The 20,498-nt window shown below is 38.1% G+C and overlaps 1 protein-coding gene across 1 annotated transcript in view; it reads left to right on the top strand.

Moving 5' to 3' along the window:
- The first annotated feature begins 205 nt into the window (after window positions 1-205).
- Window positions 206-20,498, top strand: part of Glce (glucuronic acid epimerase) — a 70,384-nt gene continuing 50,091 nt past the window's right edge. The window contains exon 1 of the mRNA XM_032909374.1: window positions 206-407. The gene's annotated coding sequence lies outside the window, so the exon portion shown is untranslated. The remainder of the gene's footprint in view (window positions 408-20,498) is intronic.

Below are 20,498 nucleotides of genomic sequence, written 5' to 3'. Positions count from 1 at the left end.
CTCCTGCGCTGCCGCCGCTGACAGGTTTTCGAGACTGTCATTCGAGGACTCTCCGCCCCTCAGCATGGCCCCGCCCTTCAGTAGGGCTCCTCCTCTTGGTGGCCCCGCCTTCCACGCCGCCGCTAACAGGCTTACGGGGCTGCCACTCGAGAAGCCTCCTCCTCGCCCCCTCCTCCCCGGCATGGCCTCGCCCCTCACCGTGGCTGGGATCTCGCGGGAAGAGCCGCGGGCACGGCAGCGGCTCCGCTCTCCGGTAGCGCGCCGAGCGGGCGGGCTCTCCTCACACGAGCGCTTCCTCGCCGAGAGGCTGGAGCTGCGGCAACGCAGGCCTGGGCCGCCGTGTCTCCGCCGCCCGCTTCAGTTTTCCTCAGGGCTCTGGGGGTCGCTCGTCCGCCAATGCGCCTCAGGTGAGGGAGCTCGGCGTGTCGTGGCTGAGGAGGCGACCCAGAGCGGCCACGGCAAGCGGGCTCGCGACGGGGGCGGCTCCCGGGATGTGAGGCGCTTTGAGTGCGGGGATCTTGGCGAGGCGGCGGGGGCCGGGGTCCCGGGGCTCCTTTGGCTTGGGGGTGGGGGTGAGTGGCTGCCGAGACCGTCCCGGGTCTCTGGGGTCGCAAGAGCGCTTCCTGTGTCCTGAGAGCCCGTGTGCTGGCATAACGCGGTTCTGGGACTTGGAGATGGTTTCTGGCGATCCCGTGCAGTTGGGGGGCTCAGGATACAGTTTAGCCTTGTCCGGAGGGCACAGGGAGTCCTATGAGCGGGGAGGAGTCCCCTTTGCATTCTTGAGGTAAAGCAGGAGGATGTCAGGGTTCCAAAGACCTGGGTTTGTTTAAGGTCGCCTTGGGGTGATAAGACCATGCCCGGGTCCCTCCGGGGCAGGAACGAACTGGGTGGGTGTGGGTGGGGGCGGGAAGCGTGCACGGGGAAATCAGCATTTGTATTGGGGTTTCTGTTTCGCCCAGAGGGGGGCGGTAACTGTGCGTGATGTTCCCCATTCTTTTTCGGGGCGACTAGGAGAATGATCATGCCGTGTGGGCGCGGCTCAGCGATCTCTGGGTCTCCAGGGGTGCCAGACCCGGTTTCAGAAGCCACCCCATGGCACTGCTTGTGGCTTTCGGTATCTAACGGTTTCGATCTGGTCTCTTTCTCTCTAGATGAGATTTAACTCAATGCTTAGTTGGATCGGGGCAGTTGCCTAGTTGGAGACACAGTGGGTTTGTTCTGCAGTTTTCTTTTCTTTGCCCAGGATACCTTTGGGGACGCGCTGGTGTCGCCCAAGCTGTGATCTTTTTAGGAGCGATACCGGAGTTGAGGATTTAGCTCCTGAGAGTAGGGGCGGTTGTACGATTTGGGCTTTCTGTTCTAGGTAGTGTTTAATGGTCCTGCATGGTTTTAAATCTGTCCTGAATTTGTCTGGGTGTTAGGTAGTGCCAGGAAGCATCCTTTTTAAAGCATTTGTGGAAGAGGGGGGAACTTTAAAAAAAAAAAAAGTATCACACATATATATGGTCTCAAGTCCAGATTTCTGCAAAAGCGTCATTGGCAACCTGTTAAGGATGTCCTATAGAGCTTTTTTGGAGAATCCTAGTGCATCAGTTTTACCGTGCTTTGAATCTTACAGAGTTCTTGAAGACTCTGCCAGACTTAGGTGGAACTTAAAATGACTTATAGGTATCTGACTTTGACTGGTTTAAAAATGTGTGTCAGAATGTCTGCATTTGCCCGAGAATTCTCCTGGTTAAGCAGTCTAATGTCACCTTAGGAAACATTGCTGAAGTGCTTATAAACAGAAAATATGATATAAGCAGGCAAATTGAAGTATCTTTGCTTTGCCAGTCCTTTTCTTGTCAGTTTTTTTAAAAGACAATTTCTTTTGTCTTTTTAATCAGAACGATTGGGAACAAGTTATGAAAAATTTGAATTTCGCAATCATAAAAACAAAGGAATGTACTGTAGTGATAATTGGGCTTTGGGGCTGGGTAGTAGATTGGTTTTCATTTTCTGACACCAAAATATGGGATTTTTTTTTTTTTTACCAGTTTTGATCAAAACTCAGGTAGATTTTCATTTTCAAAATGTTTTTTTGAGAGAAAGACAAATGACAAAGTAGCCAAATTTAAGAAGCTTCAATTAATTTTCTTCCTTCTGTCCTTCTTTCCTTCCTTCTTTCCTTTTTTAATGAAATAAACATAGATTAACCCATCAGCAAAGACAGGATCATCTGTTAGGTGCCATGATGCTGTGATTACAGTAATGCATCCTACGTGGAGAAGGAAGCAACAGATAAATAAAACCATAACATTTCGATACTGATGAAGAAAACTATCCTTGGGAATCAGCATTTTTTTCCTTAAATAATCCCCAAGTAATAATTGACATCTATTGAGCTAACCAGAAGCCCAGTTCTATACCTTCAAAAATTATTTATGATCAGTACAGTTTGAACATTAAGTAAATGTTGCCTCTTTGAAAATGTTTTTGTGATGTAAGCATGAAGAAAGCCTGTGGAAACAAATGGCACTTACCATGTTTGCAGGTGTACTTAGGAGGGGGAATGGATGGTAGAGAGCTGTCTGATTTTAAACTTTAATAGTCCTTGAAATCATTTCAGTGAGATGTGTTGATCACATGAACATTAGATAAATCCAAAAATGAAAACATTTTGTACACTACAAGCTTGTAAACTATACAGTATTTATAGGCTTTTGTCAGTGTTGCCCATTTGCCTGTTTGTACTAATGAAAAACAAAGCTATTTCTGTTACCTAAAAATTATGAGAGGTAGATGGACAAGTGAGAGCACAAGATAAAAACATGTATAGCTAAATGTTAAAATATTTCAAGATACTAGGTATTTGATTATACATAAAGTATGTGCGTGCGCGTGCGCGTGTGTGTGCATGTGCTCTTGTGCTGACCAGAAAGATTTTTTTATTCTTTGATCAAACATAGGCACATTTAATGGTTGTGTTTTTCTTGTGAGTCATATGAACCATAAAAGTAGTTTTATAGTTTCATTATTACAATGCTGAAAATGAGAGTACCAAAGTGGATTTTGGATTATTCAAAATTCTAGAACCACAATGTTATATACTAAAGCAGTTTCTAGAAAGGGAATTGTGAGGCATGCATTCTAATATCACTACTGCTAATAGTATGACCGTTGATAATTCCTGGTCTCTCAGGGCCTTGGTTCCCTGTGTAAATAATGGATGCAAGAAAAGCCTTGTCAACACTTCATACACACTCAGTTCCAGGGATTGTACTGTGTCAGCTTTTGTGTTGCAGAGTCTAGAATGTGACACATAGAAAAGCAAGGAGAACAAGTGGCTCGTTCTCAGGATATAACTTGTTCTATATAATATATATATATATATATATATATATATATTATATATATACTTCCATATATATGACTTCAGAGACTTCTTCATAGAAAGTATTTAATTCTAGAATACACATTCATGAAGGTAAATGCTTTTCTTTGGATCACTTAGTTTCACATAATACAATGGTCTTATTTTTAGCATTTTTGTTTTTTTGTATCTGATCCCTTACTGTGTGACAAAATACCCATACAGTAATGTTCGGCTCTTATTTAATTTTGGGGTAGAATGAGTGAGCTGTTGCCCTAGGCTTGCCCCTGAATTCCATCCTTACACTGCTTTCAGCATAATGTAGATCTGTTTGTTGCGCCTTACTTAATACCCATTGTTCTTTAGCTCCAGGATTTAGTCCTAACTGTCATTACAAGGCCTTTCATCATCCCTTTGACTCATCTGCATTTTCTCCACCGTAAACCTCAAGCTCCAGTTGCACTAATGAGAGCTGCTTACTGAAAGAACCATCCTGTTTCCTTGACTCAGCCTGCAGTTAGATTCTTTCCACTGCTTAGCATGCCTTCTCTGGCTGGCTGCCGTAAAGACTACTGATTTTCATTCTACTTCACACTGTGCATTTTAGATCTATCCTCTCTGGCCCTTCTTCCCCCTCCCTGGGTTATTAGCTTAGGTATTCTTGTTCATTCCTTTGTAAGTTTATTTTTTTTGCTGTAATTGTATCTTTTTCTAGATTCAAGTAGTTTTTTTTTCCATCCCTCTTTTTCGTTTACACATATGTGGCTCTCTACTTACATGTTTGAAATCTAGAAACCAAATGTTCAAGATTACTTAACCACACATGTCAGACTTGTCCTACTCTCCTAAACTCAGCTTCTTCTAGATTATCTTTACATGCCTTACCCACACACTGATACTAGAACTGTAGTTCTTAGCCTCAAATTAAGTGAGACTTCCAGTACAATAGGAGTTAAGATTGTACAGAAAAATTTACAGGAAATTCCTGTGGAATTTGAGGCAACTACTCTTCCTTAGCTCTTGGATTGCTGGGTGGGATGCCAACTTTCCAGTCCTGGACATAAGTGATTGATAGGTGCTATACCTTGACTGCTTCTTACATGGAAAACAGTGTTTGCTAGTGTGTGTGTGTGTGTGTGTGTGTGTGTGTGTGTGTATGTACATTGGCTTCATAGTTGCTTTCAGTTGATTGCCTTTCATTTTCAAAGCAAATTCTGACATTAACATGCTCTCAGTCATTACCTCCCAAGAAGTAGACAGTGAGTATGTGTAGAGGTCTGATTTATACTATGTTCTATGCTTTTTCATAGTAGTGCACTGCTTTCTGAATTAGGTTGCTTATTCAATGTTTTAAATTACTGATAGGTATTTTACTCATTTTATAAATGGAAGAAGTAAGTTATAAAGTTTGTCTATTTGGTACTCGTCCTCTCCCCCCACAAATTCTCAAAAGGAGAATTTGTGATCACTTTGACTTTAAAGACTAGCCATAAAGCTTTAGTATATGAGGATATTATATATACAGTAGTGGCTGAATAGCTTCCTCAGAATCACAGAGCCTATCCATTAATATATTTTATGCCAAACTAGTTGTGAGCACTGATGGGAATCTATTATTTGAGCTGGGAATGATGGCAAATACCCATGAGCCTTCACTGAGAAGAAGGCTGAGGCAGAAGGATTTTGAATTTGAAGTCATCGGGGCTAAATAGTGAGACTTGGTCTCAAAAAACAAAACCCTCTTATTTTAAAGGAATACTAGATGTCTGATTTTTCCCTCCAAGAAAAGTGATGCTGAGGATCTTAAAGTCTTAGGAAATGACTCAGAAAATCCTGAGCTTGGATCATGTCATGCGGGGCCTCCTTAGTGCCTTTACTTCTTTACTTATCTACTTCCCTAATCTTGTTTTATTTTCCCCTTTTTTTCCTTAAAAAACAAAAGGCTTCACAGATTACTGAGTTATTAGTATCGGGGTATCAATAATCTCTTATGGGCTTTGATATGTGCCAACTCTATGTCAACTAAAAAGGCTACAAACGACATAAAACCTAAACTTTCCTGAAGGGACATAGTGTGTGGGTGTGTGTTTGAATAATATCATCTTCCAGACCAGTATTTAACTTTCCTAACTCTACAGCCCTTTAACACAGTTCCTCATGTTGTGGTGATCCCCAACCATAAATTTATTTTTGTTGCTACTTCAGAACTGTAATTTTGCTACTGTTATGAGTTGTAATGTAAAGATCTGATATGTAGGATATCTGATATGTGACCTCAACCACAGATTGAGAACTGGTCTTCTGGTTCTTAGCCCAGGAATGATTTTTAGTGGTTAGCTTAATGAATTTTTTATGCATGTAACCACCAATCTGGTAAATTTACAGAATATCTATATGATTTCATAAAACTTCTTCATTCCCTGTTCTAGTTAGTACTTTCCAAAGGTAATCTGCCTATGTCGTCACCATTAATCTAGATTGTGTTTGCTGTTTGCTCTTGAATTTCATTTAAGAAAAAGGCAAGCCTTTTTAAAATGGTTTTCTTTATTCAACTTAGTGTCTGTAAGATTCATTCTTTTTGTTTGTTTGATTTGTTTGCTTGTTTGGTTTTTCAAGACACGGTTTCTCTGTGTAACCCTGCTTGTCCTGGAACTCACTTTGTAGACTAGACTAACCTCAAGTTTTTGTGTGACCCAGCTTAATTAATTTTTCTTTAAGTTAGCAGTAGTTTATTTTTTGTCTATATATTATTTCATTACATGTGGACATATGTACCTATTCTGCCTTTGGATATTTGGGCTGTTGACAGTTCTTAGCTCTTAAAAACACAGCTATGAATAACAGTTTTGTACATGGTGTTTTAGTGGACATGTAGATTCATTTCTTGGCTAGAATCAGTAGTTACTTTCATTTCAATATATTTAACACATAAGCACACATAGAGTATACATAAAAGATTCTGAGCTGCAAAAGCTTTATATAGATTTCTAGACTGACAATGAGGTATTTGTAGCGGGTCACCTCTCTGCATGATCTCCAGAGTCCAGATGGTGCTCTACCTAGAAGAAGGCTTGTCTCTTCAGGCCTTTTGTCTTTTGCTTTCATTTCAGTCCTTCCCCCTGATTTAAAGGGTATATATTCCCATTGCAGCTTCTGGAAAGATGCCAATCCCTATGTTGCCAGAATTGAGTATTAGTTTTTTTTAAATCGTAATTTGATAAAAAAAGATTTTACTTTGTATTTTTTATTATAATGAAATTGATCATGATAAACTGATTTTTTAAAAGAACAATTACGTTAAAATATTTATAAAAAAGATTTAAAAAAATTTTCTCAAGTACTGTTTTAGGGGATATTTTAAACTAGGAAGCTCATTGTGTGGTACCCAACTCATATGAGTTGTCTGGCCTCCAACTCATAGATCTGTCTGACCCTGCCGAGATGAAATTGTGTACCACCACCATTCCTGGCCCATTTTCCCCTTAAATGGAAAATTTTTTTGAATGGTTATTGCAAAAAATCATAAAATTTCGAAGACCTAAGTTTCAAATGCAGTCATTGTTACTTCAAGTTTTTGTGTGTACTTCTACAGATAGTAGATGTTCATGTGTATACATCCATTTCCCATCATACTCAGGGAGTAGTTATCAGTGTCTATGAGTAGTCTGGTATACAAAGTGGTATAGTGCCCATTTTCAGTATTCTTTAGGTTGCTTATATTAGCTCCTCCTACAATGTAAAAGCTATATAAATATGTGTCAGACTCTATTTTTAGGAAGTAATGACTAGAAAAAAATCCATACATGTTCAGTGTAGGATTTTCTCCTCTAATATTTCCAATCCTGGGTTGGTTGAAACCAGTGAAATATAGAAGACTAACTATGTATGTAATGTATGTGTGTGCAAATGTGTGCAAATAAATGTATATTATATAATGTATGTGTCCATGCATATGTGTAAAGGCTGAACATACATATACATATATATATATATCAGAATATGAGACGAATTTTAGAGAACATTCATTTAAAATACTATCTGCTTTAGATGTGGTATAGTATATCATATTGTGTACTCAAAATTAAAAAGGGTCTAAAAATGATTAGTATCTGGCTAGTGGCCCAGAAGGAAGAAAAGCAGGATCTGGCAGCATTCGGCAATAATTTTCTATAAGACAGTGGCCATAGCTCTTTTTATTATTAGATCAATTCTTTGACAGTGGCACTTCTGTTTCTAGTACTGATTCTGGACCTATGTTCTTTGAAGGGAAGCTATAGGTCCATGTTCCGCCCACTGCTGGGATATAGGACAGTTTGTTTGTTTGTTTTTTTAAATTAGAGAGTTGATACCTAAAAGAAATTAAAGCACAAAAGTATTTGGTAGTATTCAGAAGAACATTTAGGGGGAAAACTATATTAGACATTTTAGTCCTTCTTTGCTTGCAGTTAAAGAGTTTTAGCAGAATTTTCATGATATTCTTGGTTAACAGTGAGAGATTGAGATAGAAAAATTGCAAATAAAAGTCATCATTTTTCTAAACTTATTTGCCTAATTAAAAAGCTAATCAGCCTTAGTATTAACATTTTAAATATACATTTTAAAGATTTTCATGTTAATAATATAGAAGTAATTTATATCATACATCAAAGATCTTTTAAGCTTGACTTAAATGTGATTGCTGAATAAGTGGTTTGTGCAGTAAGAGTCAGATGGGGAATGGAGAGATGGCTTAGTAATTAAGAGTACTTGCAAAGGGCCATGTTCAGTTTTCACGACCCATGTCAGGTAGTTTAAAACTAACTCTAGCTTCAGAAAATCTGACACCTTTTCATGAACACTTAGACACACATGCATATACTCTCATACAGAAGTAGACACACACACACATATACACAGAAATAAATAATAAATAACATAAATAATAAAATATAATTTTAAAAAAGTCATACAGAAATTGTATATTTTATACAAAAAATTGTGTTGTAATGGTTTAGGGAGAAGATACTTGCTTTGTTAATAAGTTTTTTAAAAAAGTCTTCTATTTCTAAAATTTGGAGATAACTATTTACTGAAAACTCTGGTTTTGTAACTCTGGATCTTGTCCAAGATTATAAAGTAAAAGGACCACTTAAAGAATTTATGCCTAATAGAGAGATATAATATTTAGAGAGTTTTACAGAAAGAATTTGTTAGAGATAGAAAATGCTTCCTTTTTTTCTTAATGTTCAGTTATATTTATTTATTTATTTATTTATTTATTTATTTATTTATTTATTTTTGATCATTGTTTTTCTTTTTTGAGACAGGATTTCTCTGTGTAGCCCTGGCTGTCCTGGATCTCTATAGACCATGCTGGCCTGGAACTCAGAGATCTGCCTATCTCTGCCTCCCAAGTGCACATTAAAGGTGTGTTCTATTTTGAAATTGTATATATTTTTGTAAAATCGAATAGTGTAGAGAACTACTTTTACCATATACCCATCTTGGCATCCCCCTAATGTTAGCACCTTACATAATTGTCCATTTATCAAAACCAAAAGATGCAGGCTGAATTTTGAAAAAGGAATTCAACAACTTTTGGTGGGAACACCTGTTATATATGAAGGATTTTAGCTCTGGAGTGTGTATATTGTTGGAAAACAGGGTCTTTCCGGTGTTGTGACTCAGAGTTTTTTTCCCAGGAAACTTCTTTTAAAGTCCTTTTTGGAATTGCAGTATATATCACAAATAAAAGCTATGTTCACATAACCTTATTGTTTTGTTCGTTTGGTTGGTTGGTTGGTTGGTTGGTTGGTTGGTTGGTTGGTTGGTTGGTTGGTTGATATCCCGAGGCTGGTGGTCTTGGGTTTCTCCATGTAGCCTTGACTGTCCTGGAACTTACTCTGTAGACCAAGCTGACCTCAAACTCAGAGATCTACCTGCATTTGTTTCCCAAGTGCTGGTACTAAAAATGTGCACCACCACCTTCAGGTCAACTTTATTGTTAAGTAACATAATTTTAACTTCTAAGGTCAGCCAGTGACTTTGAGGGTAGACCCTTAAGTTGCCTCTATTATCACAGAACCCTGTTGCTTATTATTCCCAACACTTTAATAGTGTCTAATAGATAGCAATGCTATATGTTGTATTAGTGAATGCATCAGTGACTGACTGAAGCCATATGGATACACCCAAGATCTAAGATAGAAGAATTGGATGATGATTACAGTTTCTCCATATCTGCATTAATTTTATTTCTCGGGTTTGTCTCAATTTTACAGTGTTTGCCAAAACTAGAAAGTTGTTTTAGTTGTTTTGGTTGTTGTCTTAGTGTTTCTATTGCTAAGATGAAACACCTCAACCAAGAAGCAAGTTGGGGATGAGACTGTTGATTCAGCTTACACTTCCACATTGCTGTTCATCACAAAGGAAGTCAGGACAGGAACTCAAGCAGGGCGGGAACCTAGAAGCAGGAACTGATGCAGAGGCCTTGGAGGAGTGCTGCTGACTGACTTGCCTCACATGGCTTACTCAGCTTGCTTTCTTCTAGAATCTAGGACTACCAGCCTAGGGATGACACCACCCACAGTGGGCTAGGCCCTTCCCTTTCACTAATTGAAAATGCCTTTCAGCTTGATCTCATGGAGGCATTTCCTCATGACTCTTTGATGACTCTAGCTTGTATCAGGTTGACACACAAAACCATCCAGCAATTACAGTTAACTTCTGAGATTTATCTGAAAACAATTGAGAAGAATGTTAGTTTCATCAGGCGGTGGTGGTACATGTCTTGAATTCCAGCACTTGAGAGGCAGAGGAAGATGAATCTCTTGAGTCTAGCCTGGTCTACAAAGTGAGTTCTAGGTGGTCAAGGCTACACAAAGAAACCCTGTCCCCAAAAACCAAAAAATAAAAGTTAGAGGCTGGAGAGATGGCTCAGCAGTTAAAAGTACTAGCTGCTCTTTTCCGAGGTTCTGAATTCAATTTTCAGTACCCACATTGTGGCTTACAACCATCTATAACTGTAGCCTCATGTAATTCTCATGGAATCGAATGCCTCTTTCTGGTGTGCAGATGTATATGCAGACAAAATACCCATATACATTAAAATACATAAGCAAAAAAAAAAATACTTGATTCTAAGAATCAGGGCATTTCTTGTCAAATTGAACTATAACAATGAAAGTGAAGTGGAAAATGTTTCAAAGCAGAATTAGAAGCAGTAATTTACTTTTGCTTATGTTGCATATGATGAAAATAAATGATGTCAATCAAACGAAGTACCACTGTTTATATTGGGAGTCCACCTGCTTTTTTTAATAGCTTCACTGAGGTGTAGTTGACATTCAATAAATTGCACATATTTAAAATGTACAGTCTAATAAATTTTTGGAAACCTTTGTATTCAGGATTGCAAATAAACTTACCGCCTCCAGAAATGTCTAAATGTAATCTTTAAATGTCATGCCTCTTCATATACCCATATTCCACCACCTTAGACCTTGGCCTGCCTTCTGTCACTAGGTTGTTTTGCATTTTCTGGAGTTTTATATTTATATAATCAATCAGATACTATGTGATGTGGAGAGGCGAGGTCTAGCTTATTTCACTTGACATAATAACTTTTAGATTATTTTCTGTTGTCTGTCTCAGTGATTTATTTCTTCTGTTATTGATGTTTGTCTCACTGGTGCACTGTCTGGCACTTTGTAATCCAGGCTGGGCTCACAATCTCCTTATAACAGCTCAAGTGCTGGAATTACAGGGATATGTCTTAGGGTTTCTTTTGCTGTAATAAAACACCAAAGCAACTTGGGGAAGAAGTGGTTGATTTCATCCTACAGTTTGTAAATCTATCATGAAGAAAAGTCAGGCAGGAACTCAGGCATGGTAAGAGCTAATACAGAGGCCATGGAGAAATGCTGATTGCTGGCTTGCTCAGCCTGCTTTCTGTATAGCACTCAAGACTATCAGCCCAGGAGTGACATTGCCCACAGTCAACTGGGCCTTCCCATATCAATCGTCAATTTAGAAAATGCACCACAGATTTGTTCAAAGGCTACTTTTAGCATTTTCCCAATTGAGGTTCCCTCTTCTAAAATTATTCTAGCTTTTGTCAACTTGACATAAAACTAACCAGCACGGGGTCGTCATCATGCTTGCCAATTTATTATTTTTAAATTGTTTAGTACTAGAGCTTCATGATACATTTGAATATACACCAACATTTGTGTACCATTCATTTGTTGACTTTGGAATTCTTTAAAATTTTATTTATAAATGTAGGAACTATAAACAGTAGTGTATCAATCTAATTTAAAGTTTTCTTTTTTTAAGATAAATACTTAGGAATAGTAATGGCTGGGTTCCAAGGTACATTAATGTTTTAACTTTGTGGAGGAGTAGCATTATTATAAAAGACTGATTTTCCTAATACTGCAGAGAGCTTATAAATTAATGAGTAAAGAAAAAGCCAACAGCCAACAGAAAAATGGCAGAATGGCAGAAACCATAAACATGCACTTCATGACAAAAGAAATACAAATGATGTTAAGCCTAGAAAAAATTTCTTTGGAAGCTAAAGATATTTTAGGAAAACATTCTCTCATGTTCTCGTTCATGTTCTCTCTCTCTCTCTCTCTCTCTCTCTCTCTCTCTCTCTCTCTCTCTCTCTCTTTCTCTCCCCCCCTTCTCGTCCCTCCCTCTCTCCTTCTCTTCCTCCCTTCCTCTCTCGCCCATACATTTGTGTTTGTGTCTCTCTGTCTGTCTATGAATAGGTTAGAGAACAGCTTGTAGACACTAGCTGTCTCCTCTTACCTTATGGATCCAGGGGTTGAAATCAAGGGTCGTTAGGCTTGGTGGCAAGCACCTTTATCCACCATGCCATATTACCAGCTGAAAGCTAAAAAATTTTGAGGTGCTATTTCTTGTTTAGACCACAAGATAAGAATGCTTGGGTTTGTACATTTTTTTTCACTTGAATTGTAATCTGTATTATCAAGTTTTAAAAACTACTTTGTGATTCAGTTTCCTTGCCAATGAAATTGAAGCATTAATACTTCCTTGAAGGAATGTAATGAGAATTAGATGTATACAGGAAGATCTCACAGCAATCCTTGACACACATATGTCTTCTTTGAAAGAAATTATTCTGAACCAGGTATGGTGGTACATGTCTGTAATCCCAGCATCAGGCAACTAACACAGAATTGTGATTCGGAGGTTATTCTTGGCTACAGAATGAGATCTGGTCCCAAAGAGCACAAACCAAGAAAACAAAATAGTTAATTACTGTTATCAAAGTCCAGATTTAAACAAGGGCATTTTTACGTACCAGTTTAAGTAGTAATGGCAAGGGTATGTACAACCCCTCCTCTGTGCTGTAGGCAGGAATGGAAGCATGTGCAATTTCTTTGCAAGTTGAGTTGACTTACTAAAATGATAAATGTTCATGCTTTTTAATTCGCTCATTTAAAAAGATTTCTTTTTTTCATTATAGCATTAATTATATTATCAAAAGCTATAAATGACTTTTAATATGATCTGGTTAAAAATAATGGCACAGCTACACAATGAGGTGTCATATAGCCATATAAAGGAAGATGAGGAGCATTAATGCCTGGGATCATCCTCAAACATCTTTTTTTTATTTTTGAGATAGTATGCCCCCATGTACTGGTTTGGAACTCACTGTGTAGACCAAACTGACCTTGAGCTGTGATGACTTTGACCTCCTGATGTACCACTATGCCTGGCTCTAATCTTCAGACATCTTACTGAGTGGGGAGGGGAGGAAAAGCTGCATAAATGTTTAGGACATGCCAGTATAATTATAAGAAAATTAATTGTATATGTGAGTGTACGTAAACATGTACACAGTAAAACGCATTTATTACTCAATGTGCATTGACTTCTTAAAGAATATGAGTAAAAAAGGAGACTAATTCTAGAGGGACTGAAGAAAAAGGACTGGAAGATTAAAAGTCTGGGATGCTACACTGGCTTGTGTTTATATTTAAACTGCTACAGTGGCTCTGGGTTTCTGTTTAAATCTTGCCCTTTTTTGAAGCATTTACAGATCCTTAGAAAGTTGATACCTTGATACAGAGAAGTCCCACTTATCCTTTCTTCTGGTGATGTACTGACCAGTTTTCTGTGTCAACTTGACACAAACTGGAGTTATCACAGAAAAGGAGCCTCAGTTGTGGAAATGCCTTCATGAGACTCAGCTGTAAGGCATTTTCTCAACTAGTGATCAAGTGGGGAGGACCCAGCCCATTGTGGATGGTGTTGTCCCTGGGCTGGTGATCTTGGGTTCTGTAAGAAAGCAAGCTGAGCAAGCCAGTAAGAAACATCCCCCCCCCCCCATGGCCTCTGCATCAGCTCCTGCTTGCTGACCTGCTTGAGTTCCAGTCCTAACTTCCTTTAGAGATGAACAGCTTGGAAGTGTAAGCTGAATAAACCCTTTCCTCCCCAACTTGTTTCTTGGTCATGATGTTTGTACAGGAATAGAAACCCTGACTAAGACAGATGATAATATTTTATATCATTCTAGTACAGTATGAAAACTATGATACATGATGCAGTGTACATACTTTTCTCACATTACATCAGTGTTTAAATATATTCACTGTGTGTTATACACCTTAAGACCAAATTTTATCATATCAGTTTTACAATTGTTAACATAGTCAACATACACAAGTGTCCTCTCGCCCCCAAAAGAGTATCTCTGGGTCAGCCTGTAATAGTCATATTTGTCATCCTAACCTCAAGTCTTAAAAAACATATACTCTTTTTAAAATTATTATTATTATTTTAAGTATATAGGTGTTTTGCCTGAAGGTATGTCTGTGTACCATGTGCATGCCTGATACCTATAGAGGCCAGAAAAGGGCACTGGATCCCCTGAAATTAGAGTTGTAGATGGTTGTAAGCTGCCATGTAGGTGCTGGGAATCATACCTAGATCTGCTGGAAGAAAAGTTATAAGTTGATAAGATCGACAGAATTTGTTAACAGAGTCAAAAAGAAGGGCCCAGAGAATGAGGAAAAGCAAGAAGTTAAGTATAATATAGAATTCTTGATAGGAATAGCTGAAGGATAGAGTTTGGTAGGTAAAATTAAAAAAATATTTTGGAGAAGAAAAGTTTTGGACAAAGTAATTTTGGAATACCTACTAGGTGTCTAATTGAAAAAAAGAAAACTGCAGATTCCTGAATCTTGAAACAAAAGAGATGGACTAGAGATTTAAGTTTGGGAATTAAAAGAAATTAGATCAAATGGCTTCACAAAAAAAGAGTAGAGAGCTGAGGTCCCAAGCCTGAGATCTTAGGCACTACAGAGTTTAAAAGTTGGGTGGTAAGGAGCCAGAAAAGTAAACTGAGGAGGATCTGGTTGAAGAGAAAAAGCTAGCAGGATAGAGTCCTGGAAACCAGATAGAGAAAAAAGTATTCCAAAGAGGGAGGACAAAACCATGTCGAATGCTGTTCACAGTTAAAGAGGAGGACTAGTAATTATCATTTTGGCAATGTGGAGTTAGACTTCTAATAAGAACTACTCTGATGATGTGGCACTGGTTAGTGGGAGATCTGATTGGAATGGATCAAGAGAAAGGGGGGAGAAGTTAGAAATAAGCAGAAAGCACCCTGATAAATTATGTTGAAGAAATGGTAGTAGAGAGAATGAGATGTTTGGAAAAGATTTGGTTGTGAGATGGAAAACTGACATTTTTTTTTTGTGGGGACCTAGTAAGGGAAATTTTGATAAGAGATAGGAATAGGTGGTGAATGAAAATGGAGTGCATGACTAGAAGACTGGGCTATCTCTGACTCAACAGCTGATGCAGTGATGAAAGAGTTGAGAGTATTTGGGCACAGATGTACTTAGATGTGTCTGTGAGCTTATAGAAGTTTATATTGCTTCTTTATTTCTTACTAAAGTGGGAAGTACATTTAAAGAGTGAGCACATGAAAGAGGAAGGAATGGGAGATTAAGGAACAAAGAGTATAAAGTAGTCGTGTAGGAGAGGGACAGTAAATAAAAAGATATTAAGCATCATTACAGAGTCATTGGAGATTTCTGGTCCTGAATTTAAAACGAAAATAGTTACTAACAAAGATTCTCTCTAGCCACATTGAACTGTGGAAGTACCTACATGGAATAGGCAGAGAATTGGGTTGGTACCGGTTTTAGCCAAGATTGACAAAGTATAAAGGAGGAAAACTTGTTGAGGTTTTGTGCAAGACGGGGAAGTAACAAATGGTTGAATAAGAATTTAAACTCAGATAAGATGGGGATTGAGAAGACAACAAAAGAGAAGGAGAGAAGTAGTGGCAGTAGACTAAGCAGGTGTGGTGGCACAAACCTACAGGGCCAGCACTTAGGAGGATGTGGTAGAACTGAAAATTTGAGTTCATTTTGGACTACATAGTGTGTCAGTAAACCAAGATGTAAGTAAGCAAAGGGAGTGAACTGATAAAGCATGGTGCTTGTGTGTGTGTGTGCGCGTGCCTGTGTGTGTTTACATTCATTTAAAAAATATATATATATATATTGAATGTATATATAGTTACATTCATTAAAATTAACACATTTTAAGCTTTGACCATGGCATAAGTGGCTAAAATAACATTGGAATTAAAATGAACTCAGATTAAGCTTTGAGTGTGGGTATTAGTGGATAAATAACATTAGAATAGGATCATGGGAAGAGAGACTGTCAAGGAATACCAAAGCAAAGATTTGGGGAGGAAACAAGGGTAATGGTAGAATGAGCAAGCAGCTGTAGCCTTGAAGAAATAAGTGGAGCATTTGAGAGGTAATTGGAACAACAATAGTCTCGTGCCAGTAGAATCCAAGCTGAATGTTTTCAGGGAGGAGGGGACAAAAATGTGTTCAATGGACACGGGATACTTGTTCTACCTCTGTAGTAAGAGGAGCTGGGAGAGTAAACATAGCACACAAGAAAGCAATAATAAGGGAGAATCAAGTAACAGACAAATGTCATATATGGATGGAGGCATAGACAATAGGAAGAGTTGAAGTTGATAGCAAAACTAATGCAACTTGGAATTGAAGGCTTTTTCCTTCCTGTTTGATGTCTTTTAGAATTATATACAATTTAGAAGCGTTCTTTGTGTTTGACCCATCTAGACTTTTATCCTAAAAAAAATGAATGCAAGCTGGTGTAGCACATTCCTTTAGTCCCAGCACTCAGGAAGCAGAGGCAGGTGGATCTTTTGTGAGTTCGAGGCCAGCCTGGTTTGCACAGTGAATTCCTGGACAGAGCTACATAGTGAGACTTCTATATCAAAACAAAACAATGCCATCCCCAAGACATTAGCAGAGGGTTAATCTTGCTATCCCAGCTTAGCAGAGTATAATTTAATTTTCCCAGGACTGATTGTGAACATTAATAAGGATTTTTGTTGTAGCTGCCCAGTTATTTCCTCCATTCAATTGTAGCTTTGGGCATTCAGCATAGAATAATGACAGGTCTCCCTCACAAGCTTGTCTCCTTCAAGTCTGTCAGGAATGTCTAAATCAGAGAACAGTAACAGTTGTAAACAATAAGCAGAGAGCCGTTCCGTTTCTTTTCCAGAGTTTGTTCTATAATCCCTGTCTTTAATCCCTGTCTTTATTAATAGAATCTTTATTTTCTTTACACTTGAGAGAACATTTTGCTTCACAGATGCCCTTTATATATGTCAGCTAATATTTGTTCCAGGTATGACTGTTTAAACATTAAATGAAAAGATACCCAATTCAGGTAGCCTTACACAATAAGGAAACTAACCAGTTGTGCACAGCTGGAAGTAGAGGCAAGGTAGGCCTCCAGGTTAGTCAGTGAATGCATTAATGCAGACTCAGAAGATTCAGATTTTTTCTGTTGTTCCAGTCCACTTTGCATAGGAAAGAACCTTATGTTCTAAAGCAATGGTTTTCAACCTTCTGAATGTTGCAACCATTTAATACAGTTCCTCATGTAGAGGTGACCCCCAACTATAAAGTTACTTTGTTGCTACTTTATAACTGCAATTTTGCTACTGTTGTGAATTTTTAATATAAATATCTGATATGCAACCCTAGAGGAGTTACAACATACAGGTTGAGAACTACTGTTCTAAAAGATGAAACAGGCTGATTTCCTCCTAAAAAAAAAAAAAAAAAAAAAAAAAAAAAAAAAAAAAAAGGATAGACATAATCAGAAACCACCAGAAAATCTTGTATCCTACTGATCTGATTCTCTTTCATCTCAGAATCAATTTATGGCAGTGAGATAGGCCCATTATTGAGCCAAAGTCAGTTCTCCAAATTGCTGTCACTCAGTTGTCAAGTAAATATTCCTGGTAAAGTATCTATTACAGTTTCCGCCTTGGTTGTGTTCTAGTGTCTTGAAGCTCTTTAATGAGCCAAAATATGTTTGCGTCTGTTTTCTTGCTTTAGTTGCCATGGTCATGGGTTTCTATCATGTAAAACAATACAACACTTATCAAGCATTCCTTTCTGAACAGAGAATGCTGACACAATGAGAAGGTAAGAGATAGATTGCAAATTTGAACACATAGCTTCTTGTAACCAGCATCCTTAACCCTTCACCACCAGGTAGTTGACTTAGCTACTATTTCAATGGAAGCTTTAGTGATTTGATTTCTATCTCTTTTTCCATCTTTGTTAAAAGTTACCAGCACTGAGCCAAAATAAAAAGCAAGCTGTGTTATGATTGAGGTTCTAATTCTAGCTCCACTGCCTTCCTGTAATATGTGATCATAGGCAAACCACTTCATCTCCTGGACCTCCTTTCCCCATCCTTCATGAGATGGAGAATGCTAAATCTTACCAAGTGTTCTTATTGAATTAAATAAGCTGATAAGAAATATAGAGTAATGTGTAGTTAAAAATTGTTTTTTATACTAACAAAAGAATGAAAGTTGTTATAAAGAAACCTTAATAACCTGAGTGATAATTGTTTCTAAAAAACAATTATTCTTTGTTTCTGAATGTCTAAGATACACTATAATACTAAAGAGATAATAAAAACAGAATGTGAACTGCCTTCAAATTCATAAAGGCAGATGTATCATAGATTAGCTACTTGAATACTTGATTTTAATTAGTGTGTATACTAAACATTTAAGAAAATTTTTACTTTAAAATAATTGCCCTAGCCAAGCATGGTGGTGCACGCCTTTAATCCTAGCACTTGAGAGGCAGAGGCAGGTGGATATCTGAATTCAACTACAGAATGAGTTCCAGGACAGCAAGGGCCACACAGAAACCCTGTCTCAAAAGACAAAAACCAAACTAACTCACTCTCTCTCTCTCTCTCTCTCGCTCTCTCTCTCTCTCTCTCTCTCTCTCTCTCTCTCTCTCTCTCTCTATTTTCATTCTCCTGACATTTTTAAAAGATTTAAATTTTTTTTTTAATTTCCCTTCCAGTGGAGGGAAGGGGACACCAACACACCCAAAAACTTTTCTACCCAAAATTTGTCCTGCATACAAGATGTGCAGGGATAAAGATGGAGCAGAGTTTGAGGGGATAGCCATCCAATGGCTAACCCAACTTGAGACCCATCCCATGGGAGAGCCTACTATAAATGTCCTGTGAGAGGCCTCATCCAGCAGCTGATGGAAACAGATGCAGAGACCCATAGCCAAACATTAGGCAGAGTTCTGGGAGTCTTGTGGAAGAGTGGGAGGAAGGATTGAGGGAGCTGGAGGGGTCAAGGACATCACAAGAAAATCTACAGAGTCAAATAACCTGGGCCCATGGGAGCTCACAGAGATTGAACCACCAATCAAAGAGCATGCAGAGGCTAGACCTATACCTCCTACACATATGTAACAGATATGTAGCATGATCTTCATGTGGGTCTTCTAACGAGTGGAGCAGGAGCTGACTCTGACTCTGTTGCCTTTCCTTTGGATCCCTTTCCCCTAGCTAGACTGGACTGCCTCGTCTGCTCTCAGTGGGAGATGATATGCCTAGTCCTGCTGCATCTTGGTGTGTCAGGGTGGCTTGGTACCCATTAGGGGTGGCTTTTCTTCTCAGAGGAGAAGGGAAAGAGGGAAGTGGGGGAGAGCGGTATGAGGGTGGGCCTGGGAGGGGGCTGCAATTGGGATGTAAAGTGAATAAATAAATAAATTCAGGAAAAATTGATAAAATTTAAAGCTTTAAAAAAGTCAACAGTGGAATAGATTGTGAGCTGCATTGCTTTGTGTGTCTTAGATGGCTACCTTTATTTATCTCAGCAATTGACTGTTGTCCGTTATGTGCTGTGTTCTTTTCTTTCTCAGAGCTTTGTTAATTTGAGGGATCACACTGAAAAACAGCAATTTTTTTTTGTTAGTACTAAAAAGATAACACATTTTGCTTCTGAAACTCTGAAACGTAAAGCATTGTGTTTGAAGGTGGAAATAAGATAACATGAAGAAAATGGACTTTAAAAATTACTTAATTTATTCATGTCTTAGGTTAATGTTCATGTTGATTCTAAATATATTAATTGTAGAATATCAAATACAGTTTTAGTATCTTAACTGCTATTAGGGAACCAGGGCACATATGCTTCTTGAATTGACAGTATTGACCTTTTGTTTTTACTAGTCAGTGTTACCTGGCAAAATAAATTTCAAAATTTCAAAAAGACCAATTTTCAGTTTATGCTTTCCTTTTGCATAGGAGGTTCTGTATTAATATATAGGTATTGATGAAAGAGAGGAGCTAATGTGTTGGCTTTGCCACCATTTACAAGCATACAAAGACTTTAACATTTATATAATTTAATTTTCCCTTCAACCTGATAAGAGGTTTTAGTATTCCCATTTTGTGAAAGAAAATATTGAAATTTAGAAATTAAGTAAACATGAAATTCATGGAGTAATAATCTTACTTTCTTTCCGTCTCTCCGAGAAGAAACCTATGGTAATTCTCTTGTTTTACTATCTGTAATGCAACTTTTATAACTGGAATGCACTAATTTGGCCCCTTTTTACAGTTGTGATAGGCCTTTTGTGTGAATATTTGTCCTTGTTTATTCTTCCTTGATCTTAGAACAGTGTGTAGCTTCGAAAGTAGGGGTTTTTCTCTACCATTTTTTCTAATATTGCCTTGTTTTTGTTTTTAAGTGTCCATTGTACATATGTTAAATTGTTAATACTGCTTC

The sequence above is a fragment of the Rattus rattus genome, chromosome 8 (genome assembly GCF_011064425.1).
Source record: "Rattus rattus isolate New Zealand chromosome 8, Rrattus_CSIRO_v1, whole genome shotgun sequence".
Lineage (NCBI taxonomy): Eukaryota > Metazoa > Chordata > Mammalia > Rodentia > Muridae > Rattus > Rattus rattus.
Note: the sequence above shows the minus strand (reverse complement) of the source record. Positions and strands in the feature narration are given on the sequence as shown.